The sequence below is a fragment of the Pteropus medius genome, unplaced genomic scaffold (genome assembly GCF_902729225.1).
Source record: "Pteropus medius unplaced genomic scaffold, Ma_sr-lr_union100, whole genome shotgun sequence".
Taxonomy (NCBI): domain Eukaryota; kingdom Metazoa; phylum Chordata; class Mammalia; order Chiroptera; family Pteropodidae; genus Pteropus; species Pteropus medius.
Window position 1 is genome coordinate 683,261 of NW_024349797.1, and position 12,343 is coordinate 695,603.

Consider the following 12,343-nt stretch of genomic DNA (forward strand, 5'->3'; position numbering starts at 1 on the left):
TGCTTTGCCCTATTTCCTTCTAGTCCTCCTCTTCCTTCCCTAGACTCTGTTAGAAGTAAAGCTCCCCTGCTCTTCTCCCCACATTTTTTACATTTTTTTTTTTCATGCTGACAAGATAGTGCACATCTCACAGCTTACTTTTATTTTAATTAGTTAGGCATGTCTCAGTCGTTAGGTATGGTCTTTTGGTAGGCTCCTGATGCTTTTGTTTTCTCAGATTTATTGAATTAAGGCATTTCTTTCCTTGTATGACTTTAACTTTAAAAATATTTAAAATCCGTAGTGGGATTCCCATTTTGCCTAGTGTATCAGTCAAGGTTCTCTAGAGAAACAGAAGCAATATACATAGATACACACACCTTATCTATCTATCTATCTATCAAAAGATTTATTTTCAGGACTTGGCTCATGCATTTGTGGGGGCTGGCAAATCTGGAATCTGTGGGGCAGGCTGGCAGACTGGAAACTCAGGCAGAAGAAGCTGATGCCAAAGTCTTGAGGTAGAATTTCTTATTCTTTAGGAAACTGCAGTCTTCAAGGGTAAGGCCTTCAACTGATTGTGTGAGGCCCACCCACACTTTCGAGGGTAATTTCCTTTATTTAAAGTCAACCAATTGTAACTGTTAATTACATCTACAAAATACCTTCACAGCAACATCTATATTAGTGTTTGATTAAGTAACTGAGTATTATAGCCTTGCCAAGTTAACATACAAAACTACCCATCACACCTAGTGTATGCTTAACAAATGTAGAAAGATATTATGTTATTGGTTAAGTATTATATCAGTAGATTTTAGGCCATGGGTACTTATGTGATCAAACATCCAATTGAATATTCGTGCTCCAAGTTCTTAACAGCCATTCTTTTTTCATAACAGAGGAGCATGTATGCTGATGGTGAGGTCTGTGCATGTTTATCCAACTTGTCTTAGAAGGCTGTTCTCCCCATTTTGAGTAAATATATGATAGTTATGATTTAGCCTGTTTCCCTCATGCTTATTTTTAGTGAAAAGATCTGTATATTGGCTGAATTTCAAAAATTTCATAAAGAACCTGGTTATTTAGAATTCAGGCCAAATGCACAGTTGTTACTGTAGAGAGGAAAGCAAACATTGCCTTCTCATTATTTAGTGTGCTCTGAAGGAAAGAATGGAGAATTCGTGTAGTAAAATTGTGGCTTAATAAATTCAATGACTGTTAGACTGATAAACTTTGTACATACCCTTAGGAATAAAAACTAATGGTTCCCCCTAACATATCTCTAGTGTATTCCATTGCAGTTCATTTCTTCTGTTAACCTGTATAATTGCTTCTTACATGAGTAAAGATTGTTGCTTCTGCTTAAAATAGAAATCTGTTCTTTTCTTTGGACTCCCAAATTGCTCTTTTTAAAATAGTACTGTTAGAAAGCAAACAAAATGAATTAGAGCTGAATCAGCTAGAACTGTCACTTGATGTCTCTGTGTAATTTACCATCTGTTTTAAAGTTTTTGTACATACTCCCACTCATATAAAATATGGACCATAATATTCTAAATTCTGAAAACTATTATATAACATTTAAAATCAGGAAAAGAGATTGTATCTTTAATGTTAAATTTAAATACATAGCTTATGATTTTCCCAGTTGTTAAAATTTGTTACCTTATGTGGTGTGAAGAACCTTTCACTTTGGGAATGGTTAGTAGGCTCCCGAGAGCACTTTACCCTGACCTTGGCCAGGTCAGCTTAGCAAATGGTGACACCAGTACTGATTGCTGCCAGAGGGTTATGGATACAACTCTGAGCAGTTCTGCTCAGGAGAGTATTTTGTTTTATTTTTAATACAATCCTATTGATTTAAAAAGTTGTTTAGTTTTTTTGGGAGAAAGTTAACACTGTTCTAATATATATATTTTTAAATGAATCCATAATCTAATTGGTATGAATCTAAGAGAAACAATCTCATCTGTTGTGGTAGCCAACTAACAAAATAACAGATTTTTTTGGATCTTTTCTTTACTTTTTTTTTCTTTTAAAAAGCCATAATGTGGGTGATGCCTTGTCAAGTGTTTTAATTAGACTTTGGGAATTTAAGTACCCTTTTCTTTAAATAACTAGCGAGATCTACAGTTTGTTTTGTTTTACCTAGTGTTTGGTGCTCAATATTGTGTTCAAAGCTATAAGGAATCATGTCATTATTTTCTTGGAGGACTTCATTGTCTGTGTCCTGGAAACATCTATAATAGCGAGCACAAAACTGTGAGAAGCTTTTTAATAACTATTAATTGGTATTAAATCTACCGTCAGTGATCATGTAGCCTAATTTTAAAAGATTTTGTTTATAACTGATTTTCCACATTTTGTTTTTCTATTCTCCTATTGGATTTTGGGTTGTTTGCAATTTTCTGTGGCTATGAACAATTGTATTCGGCTCGGGGTGACAGTTCTGGTGACCATAAACTTAGGAGTGGAATTTCTGCCTGGTAAGAAATTATGCCCATGCTTGATGGTTTTCAAAGTGATGGTACCAGCGTACAACCCCAACAGTCTGACATGTCTGTCGCTCTACATCTTTGCTACACACTTGACATTGACTTTTTAAACTTAGCCAAGCTGGTAGGTGTGTGAAGGTGCTTTTTATTTGTATGTTTCTAATTACTAAAGTAATTAAGCATCATTCTTGTATTTAAGGACCTTCTGAATTTCCTTTTCTTTTTGTAACTTTTGTCCATTTTTTTCCTTGGATTGTCTTTCATATAAATTTATAAGAGATATGTTCTAGGTACTTATATTTCGTTGGTTATATGTTTTATGATTTGTGTGTGTGTGTTTTTAATGGCATCTTTTAGTGAACAGAACTTCTTTATTTTAAAATAAAGTGAATTTATTTATTTTTTTTTCTTTTTGAGTTGTTAGCATATTCTGAGGCCATAAAATATACTTTTATCAGTATAGACTTACAGATATTTGTTTTATCCTGTGGGTTCTAATCTACTAATGTAATTACATTATTGCTCCAGTTGTCTCAGATTTGGCCCCTTCCAGTTGCTTCTGGTGTCTTTTTGTTAAGTCCTCGTCTTTTCTGAGCACTTCCTTACTTTCTCTACAGGATGTGCCGGGTTCATCTCATACTTTCCCTGCTCCAGCTTTGAGCCAGACATTTCTCCAAGTTGTCCTTGTTCTTTTTATTATAGGACCATGTTTAGAAACAAATATCTGGGTGCTGGTTGTATTTGTTGCTACTGGGATGTTATTGCCTTGGGTTCTTTTACAGGATAGAGCTAGGAAATATATATGTATACACATACCTGCATCTCTATATACTTATCTGTCATCTATGGAAATACGTATTAAAAACCATGATATCTGTGAATCAAGTCCAACACCATAGATATCCGTTCTGGCCTTTTCTCTTTGTTTTGTCTCTAACCTCAGAGTATATAGTTGAGATACTGGTTTCCAATGTGGTTAGGTTAGTTCTTTTCTCCTGTGCTCCCTTAAGTGTGCTTGTATTGTACCTTTGTAACACAGTTCATTTGTGACTGATTGTTTCATTTTGAGTTAACTCCATATACTGGTTGATTTTAATTATTTACTTTTTAAATTTTGTGATACATCCCCATGGCTATAAGTGTCAAAATTACACAAGAAGATATATTCGGAGAGCTGTCACTCCCCCTCTGTTCCTTGTGTTCCATTCTCATTCACTGGTTCCTGCCCCGATGGCTCCATAATGCCTGTAAGAGAAAATTCAAACAGTGTAATTGACACGTCTCACCGTCATCTCAGTCTTAGCTTGTCCTCGTACACCACGTTCTGATTTCTTGTTATTCCTCAGACATGACTGCTATCTTCATGCCTCTGTGCCTTTGCACATTCTGTCTCTCTGCCTAGAATGATGTTCTGTTTCCTCTTACCTTGCCCATTTTTAATTATTCAAAACCTGTTTCAACTCTGTATCTACTATATGATTTCCTTTCCTTATCCTCTCCTCTCCACTTGCATTTCACTCCTCCTACATTTAATAATTCTCCTGTTCATTCTTCGCTGCACAGTACTTGTGAATGTTGTGTAACTTTTATGACATTTAATTTAAATTATTGATGCATAGGTGTGCCAGCTATATTAAAACTGTGAGCTCCTTAAAGGCAGAAGCTTCATCTTTGCATTTCAAGCATCTGATTCAGTTTCTCGTACATATCGGTTACGTGGTAAATGTAGAATGGCGAATGGATTTTATTCTCTTCACTTATTTTTTTAAAAAATTTTATTCATGATATAAACTTATAGTAATAGAATATGAATTATTATAATGTGATGTCCCTGATCTTGTTGTCCCTGGCATGTTTGTATTTTCTGCCTCTCCTGATATATTCTGGTCACAACCCTGGTAATTTAATGACTTCTGTGATCCCTGGGAAGTTACAATATCTAATTAATTTTTAGACACAGTATAGAAGGACAAGATGACATCGAGGTATAGAATGGTTTAAAATATGCAGGCCTAGAAAGTCAAGATTATTTTATCTGTCAGGTTTGCTTCCTCACTTGAAAAGCTGAAATTTCCTGTCCTCTTAATCTGTTAGATTGGAAGAAATTGTTGTACTGGAAACAGATTCCTTCAATAGTCTTTTAAGAACCCTAGTCAGCTTTTAAAATGTCATTATTTTTGTCCAAAAGGCAAGTTCAGTGACCTTCCAAATTGTGTTTCTAAGCTGCTTATGTTCCTTTCATTCTGTATAGATTATTCAGCAGATTATGTTAAAATGTAGGGGTTTACTTCCACCAGCCTCTTCATCCGCCATCTGTTACTTTCCTCTCTCCCTCTGTATTGCATTCTCCTCCTGACACTCCTGTGTTTTCAATCTAATCATAGCTCATTCTCTAGAGTCCTGTCTGGACCTCAGAACAGAGGTTTAGTTGCAATACAGATATCATAGTAAATAAAGGGGGTCTTCAAGACCGTGCTTTGTGAGAACACAAGGCTTGCTGGTGCATCAGAGTGTCTGATGTTCAGGGTGAATGAGCTATGAGAAAGCATCCACTTATATTATTTATTAATTTTTATTTATTAATTTTATTTATTAATAAATAGATGAATGTTTTTATTTATTTATGAATTAAATAAGTGTTCTTTATCAATTTTTTTTTTTACTTTTTTATTCAAGTGTAACACTTATAAAGGTAAATGAATCATAAGTGAACACTTTGATGAATTTTTTCAAATTGAACGTAATCACGAAACCACCACTCAAACCAGGGAATCTAATATTACTAGTCACCAAGATTCCCCCTTGCACCCCCTCCTGGTCTCTTCTACCCCCTACACTGAAAGGTAACTATTATCCTGACTTACACAGTTTACCTGTTTTCAGACTTTATGAAATGGAATTGTACGGTATATTCTATCCTGTGTCTGGCTTCTTTGTCTCAGCATTATGTTTGCAAGATTCATTTGTGCTCTTGCATTAGTAATGGCTGATTTATATTCATTACTGTATAGCAGGCAAACTGCAGCCTGTGGGCTGGCTGACTGCTTTTGTAAATAAGGTTTTATTGGAACCCACTCATTTGCATATTGTTTGTGGCAGAGTTGACTGGTTGCAAAAGGACACAGAGACCATATGGCCTGCAAAGCCAAAAATATTTACTGCCTGGCCCTTTGCAGAAAAAATGACTGACCCCTGCTGTATAGTATTCCATCATGTGACTACTCCACAATTTATTTGTTACTGAGTTTTGGCTGTTACAATGAATGCTTCTTTGACGATTATTGTATGTGTCTTTGGGACCTGTGTATGTGTATGTGCATTCCTGGTAGGCATTTCCCAGGCGTAGAATTCCTGGACTGCAGTGTACGTTCATGCTCTTGCTTCATTAGATATAGCTGAACACTTTTCCAGTTCACACTCCCACCAGCAGTGTATGAGAGCTGAAGTACTCCACCCCCTAAGACCTGGTGTTGTCAGATTTTTACTTTCAGCCATGTTGATTAGTAAGTAATTTTATCTCACAGTGGGTTTAATTTGTATTCCCATGGTAATGAATGAGGTTGAGCACCTTTTGATATGCTTTGTTCTGAATGAGGTCTTTGCTAGATATATGTATTGTAAATATCTTCTTCTAATCTGACTTGTACTTTTATTATTTTAATAGTGTTTTTATTTTTATAATCTTGAAGGGGATCAAGGTATGCCACCCCCAGAAGATGCCACTTTAGCGTAAGGATTATTTTGAGCTGAAGGAAATTGAGAAATAGCAGTCTGCATGGGTTCCCTTTGTAAAGGGGAACCCATCTCCCTTAATAGGAAGAGGAGAACAATTCTTATCACCGGAGACTATGTAACAAGTCGTACAGTCTTTATCATGTTTCCTTGTCATCTTCCCCAATTTATCATCCTTTGGAGCCCACATCCTCTTTTCCTTTGTCTAGTCACGTCACTATTTATTGTCCCTTGTTAAAATGGTATATAGCCCCTCCGTCTAACTGCCTTTTTGGGTTTTCACTTCTTTTCTGTGACATCCCCAAGCATGTAAAAAGACTGACATCAGTAAAGAAACATATGCCCTTTTTTTCTATTTTTGTCTTTGTCAGTTTAATTTTCAGGCCTCCAAGAACTAAACCTGAGAGGGTAGAGGAAAAGTTTTTTTCCTCCCCTACAAACTCATGCGAGGAACGTTGTTGAATCTTGCATATACTGAAGAAAGTGAAATGAGACGTGGTGTTTGTAGATACATGAACAGTAGCTATCTCCAGCCTCATCAAGGCACACCATCCCTGGGTAGCATGGATTTAAGTCCTTCTTAGTCAAGAGTGTGATTTGCCATATTGTTATTTGTTCTGGGGTCTGAGTAGAGACAACACTCTTATCTTTAACTTTTGAGTATTAAAAGCCATTCCAGTGACTTAGAGTCCCCAGTTCTATAGGTGTTTCTTTAGCATTCCATGGTCTGCTGAATATTCAAAGGTTTTATTAAAATGCAGTGTCAAATATTTGAATCAGATATGTATATATATATATATATTTCGAAAACTATTTTCTCAGATCTCTGAGTTTAGAAATGGAACCTGATTTATCTAACTTTAGGATGCATCAAATTGAATAGAGTAGATGTCTGTTGTAAGGGGTAGACTACATGATTTTTGAGCTACATTTAATAATTCTGTTTTTGTTTCAGTTTTATAAATAGCATCCGAGGACAGTATTACTTGATTAAGATGTATTTTGTTTGTTCCGTTCTTTTTGGTGATCTAGATGCAGATGATTTGAACTTGAAAGTATTTAGAGATAAGCTAATATTACAGATATCTCCAATTTCTAGTTTAAGTGCAGCTGCTTACTTTAAAAAATGCTGGTTTCCCTCTTTTGGAAAAGAAATAAAACTTTTGCAACTATTTAGTGAAATTTCTTATGTACTTAACTATTTATTTTTCTATTTTTTCAACTATTTTCTATTTTTCTTAACCTTTTTCTAGGTTATACATTATTATCGTGGATGGTAATTATCTGACTTTCTGAAACCATGGCACAAGAATATAGTAAGTACTATAGCATACTTCCTATGCCCTACTTGCTTTAAAATGTGTTGACTTTCTGTCTTTAAATTTCTGATTGGAGCAGTAGAACAAAGTTTATATAAAAACAAAGTTTTTTAAATTTTGATCCCTCAAAGGAATCAGTTCATTTGGTCATCTGCTTTTTGAGTCTATAGCTTTATATAGAAATATATGATTATAATGATTAGTTTCATCTTCTGACAAACAGTCTTGCTCAGTCTGTTCCTTGTAAATACCAACAGAATGGGTATTAGTTTGGAGCCATATTGTGCATTCAGTTGATCCCCTATATTATAGAGTTGAGGAACTAACCGTATGCTCCTGGTTGGGGCATTCTCATCCCTGCTTTGTTCGCATTTGACTCATCACGGACAAAGCATCTGCTAATGCTAGGCATTACCTAGCCAGAGCGATGATTTCATGAGTGGTCCAGTAATTCTCTTCTAGCCTATGAGACTCCAAGATAGATTTGCCAGGAGCTTCTGGCAGAAGTCTTCTAATAAACAGAGCTACAGGAAGAGCCTGCCTCTCTTGTTCTTCTTCTGGATGTTGTTTTGTGCCAGTGTGAAGTCTGGTGTGCAGCTTGAGCAAGAAGCCACACAGAGTGGAGGACAGAGAAGCCAACCCTGAAGCCTGTCTCTCCTGCAGAAGTCTAAGCTTTTGAGCCAATACATTTTCTTTTTGTTTAAGCCAATTTGTGTTGGGAGCCAAAACATCCCAAGTGATTCACTTAATCTCCATTTTATTTTTAGTAATCCATTAGTTTCTCCCTGGGGGATGTGGGAGTAATTGCAAAGCAAGGCAAAATAATAACGTTAAATTAAATTGGCAGGGTGTGTTGGTGTTGACTGGCACCCTCTTCACTCTTAATAGTTAACAGGTAGTGATTTAGTAAAGACCGGAGAACAAAATATATTGCTTTCAGATCCCCCCACCTCCTCTGCCCAAAGTTTTTGCCTTTTAATCAACCCACTTGGGCTGGGAATGCTGGAAATGCTCTTGGAGAACTGGCCTGAAAACTGTCCCCCTGTACAGGTGTGTTGTTTGGCAATGTGGACCTGTTCTTAGAATAGTCTCTACCCAAACTTCTAATCCTGTTTGCATTTCAAAAATTAATATGAATACTCCAAATACGGTAACTATATAAGGAATAATGTAACAACTATCTGTATGCACCCTCTCATAACACACTAGAGAAATCGAATTTTTACCAACCCAGGGTAAGGCCCACTAACCGTAGTGTCTTTCTCTGCCTCTGAGAAACCACTGTCAGGGTTTTGCTCTTTATTCTCCTTATGAATTTGTTTGTCTTTTTACCATATATGTGTAGTATGATTTTCGCATGCTTTTTTACTTCAGGTAAATGTAGATACTATATGTATTTGTTGTTTAAAATCTCAAAGGTGTTTAGAATAAATTCAGGGTCATGGAAAGAGGCTATAGATTTGTTCTCAGATATTTGTCCAGATTGATTTCTAGGCATCCTAGTGATCTATAGTAAATGTGTTAGATTTTAAATGGTTGATGAGTTTAATCAACATGCCGACAGCCTTTTATCTTATCTTCTGGAGTCTGGTGCTTGGTCTGCTGCTGAGTTCTCTTTCTGTATTTGATTCTGCACTCCTGCGCAGATTTGGCATATGCAAAAACACTTTTAGACCAACTATGTCATCAATGGGCTCTTTAGAATGTGTTAGTTGCTTTTTCATTTAAATAACTCTATTCATCCTGTGGTCAATATGCATGCTTTTGGCAAACTTAGGAAAATCTATGCATTTTCCCACACTCTGACAATTAATCGTCACATCTATGAAATTTACTTCCGCGCTTTCTAAAATTGTCAGTTGTCAGTTTGTTCTTTGTCCTGGTAGCAGCAGTTGTAAAAGCATCCACTCCTGTGAATAGACTGTGAAACGTGGTACCTGGAAACATAGTACTGTGGGCGGGGGGAGTAATTTTACTTCTGTCCTTCTAAGTTCTTCTGTCTAGACTAATAAATTAACATGAGGCAGATTAACAGAAGAAAACGACCAAATTTATTACGCTTGCACATATGGGAGTTCCACACAGATGTGAAACCTGGGGACACACCAGGCAGCTAGGGCTTATATGCTATGTTAAGCTAAGGAGAGTGTTGGCGGTGGGTTTTGACTTCAGAGGTCAGGAAGGCAATTCACAGTGAGATATGTATTTGGTAAATGTTTGCTGGGCCATCTTTAACAACTAGACACAGAGAAGACTGGGATGAAAAGGGCCTTGCTAGGTTCCTCTCTGTCAATCACACACTAATTCACATTAAACTATAGTTCTCTGTGATGATATTTTCCTTCCTAGAGCAGGTCCTCTTATCTGAATTCTTTTTGGCAGTTAGTGGGGAAGTCAGAGTTTCTTTCTGTGTCTTTTGCTTCTTAAAAATAACCAGCTTAAAATGATCGATATCCCAAAAGGCATATTTTGGGATGGCAAACTCTGCCCCCCTCTTAATATCTTAGTCACTGGTGAATCTCAGAAATCTTTGCTGTGTTGTTATTTCCTTTTGTGCCCCAATGTGAGCCTTGGAGATCATTTTTTATCATTCTTGTCTGAAATGCATCTTAGGTCATTTAACGTCTACATTCAAAAAACTCATTCTTTTGCTGTTGGAGAATTCCTGTTACCCCTTGTGCTTGTTTGGAATGTCGTTGTTGGAACTGGGAACCAAAGAATCATTTCTATTCAGAGATTAATAATTTCTTCAATGGGGGATATAATTACTGATAAAGTATCAGAGAAAGATTTATGACAATCAAAAGATTTTTTTTCAAGGTGTTATCTTTGCTTACATCTTTAACATGTGAATAAACAGTAAACTCAAAAGACTTTTCCCCCTTAATTCATATATATTGTATCCATGTTACAGGAAGGAAAACAATAACGTCTTTTGTTGAAATCAAATTTAGGTTTTTGTGCCTTGTGCACGCCTTTTTTTGGTTGTTAAGAGAATGGTTTCTTCTTTTAATGTTCTGTAGATGTAACTAGGTTTTTTTCCTCCTCATTGTGAATGCAGGATCTTAAATTAAAATGTTGCCAATGTTATAAGATTATAGCCACCAAGTGAAAACACCCCATCAGTAAGGCCCCTATGGAAAGAGCTACAAAATCTCTCTCATTGGGAGACAAACAGTGTTCAAGATAGTATGCCATTTTGTACACCTGGCCAGATATAGACACAAGAAATTTCAAGAAAGTTGAGCTGTCATCCTGTAATATGTTTTATATCCATTTTCTTGTTTTAAAAACTTTAGTGTTATAGGTGCTTTTTAAGAGAAAAAGCCTATTGAAAAAATTCTTCGAAAAATCAATTCAGTGAACTGATATTTTTGTTTCTTGTGGAATGATGTCTTCTCATTTGTTTTTTTATATAAAAGGATTTGTAGACTTGGCTTGTTTTTATACCTCAAATGAAATGGTGCCTCTGTGGGGGATGGCCCACTGGGCTGAGGGAGCTCGTAGACAGTGACTCAGATCTGTAATTAGGTCCTGCTCTCCGCACCCTTGTTGACTTGAAAGCACTGGCCGTAGACCATTTAGTCTGGGAAAGCAATACATGAATCATCTAAATTGGCACAAATTATCTGGAATGCTGCTAAATGTTTTCAACTCTCCATTTCGATTGAGGGAATTAGGAAGGGAGGCTTGTTCTTTGAGTCTGAAAGTATCCTAGGGGCAAATATACATTTGTGAAAGCAAATGTCTTCCCAAGATGGAATGAAAAGCAGTAGAAAATCTGACATTTGTAAGCAGTTCCGATTTTGTGAGTCTGTGTTAGAACGTTCTTCCACTCTATATCTTTTTCTTTGTGAACAGGGTAGTAACTGTTGCCTGTCTTCCAGCTCCAGTTCATTCTCCCACCATGTCTCTCAGAAAGGGAAATCCAGGGGGCTGTCTTCTTTCCTGGAGCTTCAGTTTAATCCCACAGCACCATTGAGGTAGACGGAAATTCTAGAAGTTAATGTCGTATCCATTTTGCTTCCTTCAACTTGTGCCACTCATCAAGTATTTCTCATATTTAGGACGGAATTTCAATATCCTTTTCTTTCCTTTCTCAAAACGATGTGTCAGCAGACTTTCTGAGATCTACTCAGCATCTGGCAATGAAGTGGGTGAAAGTCTTTTTTTTTTTTTTCTTTACGAAATAATAAATTGACTGTTTCAGTTCATTTTGTAGCAAAAATTTAAAATAATCATTGTTCATTTTGAAGTGGAGGACACTTATAGGTCATTTAGGAATAAAAATAAATGAAGATTATTCTTAGATCAGATGGTGTATGAAGGGTACTGCCCAGCACTTATTATCTTATTGTTTTTGCTCTAAAGAGAAAAAGACAAGCAGATTTATCCAATTCATAGCAGAAAGAAGAGATTTCCAACATGTAATGTGAGTTGACTTTTTGATACGTGGATAAATGTGTATTTTCATATTGGAATATGTGTGAGTAGGCATGTCAAATGAATGCATCTTTTGACAGGAAGTAGGAGAAAGCCATAGCTCACTGTATAATTTTGTGTTTTGCAGGCAGGCGTAACTGCTGTTCTATATCTGTGGGTAGATGTGCACAAGCATGTGAATTAGGTTGTCTTCCTTCATCTATGGCATTGCTGTTTATTAGGCATTATCATGTTCATTTTGAAGTTATTGAAAATCAGTTGTTCAGATTCTAAAATTATTATTAGTACATCTGCCGAGTTAAGTTGAAAGATTGTAGAGTGAGTTTCTAAGAAACTGACTGGTCAAGTATTTTATATCAGTGAAAACCCTTG

At 36.2% G+C, this 12,343-nt stretch overlaps 1 protein-coding gene across 15 annotated transcripts in view; it reads left to right on the plus strand.

Annotated features, from left to right (window-relative positions):
• The window catches only part of SIPA1L1 (signal induced proliferation associated 1 like 1), a 321,896-nt gene that overhangs the window by 141,400 nt on the left and 168,153 nt on the right, over positions 1 to 12,343 (plus strand). For 13 of the 15 annotated variants that reach the window (XM_039883686.1, XM_039883681.1, XM_039883680.1 and 10 more), the window contains one exon: positions 7,463 to 7,525. The exons of the other annotated variants lie outside the window; for them this stretch is intronic. The gene's annotated coding sequence lies outside the window, so the exon portion shown is untranslated. The remainder of the gene's footprint in view (positions 1 to 7,462; positions 7,526 to 12,343) is intronic. 15 annotated transcript variants of the gene reach the window in all.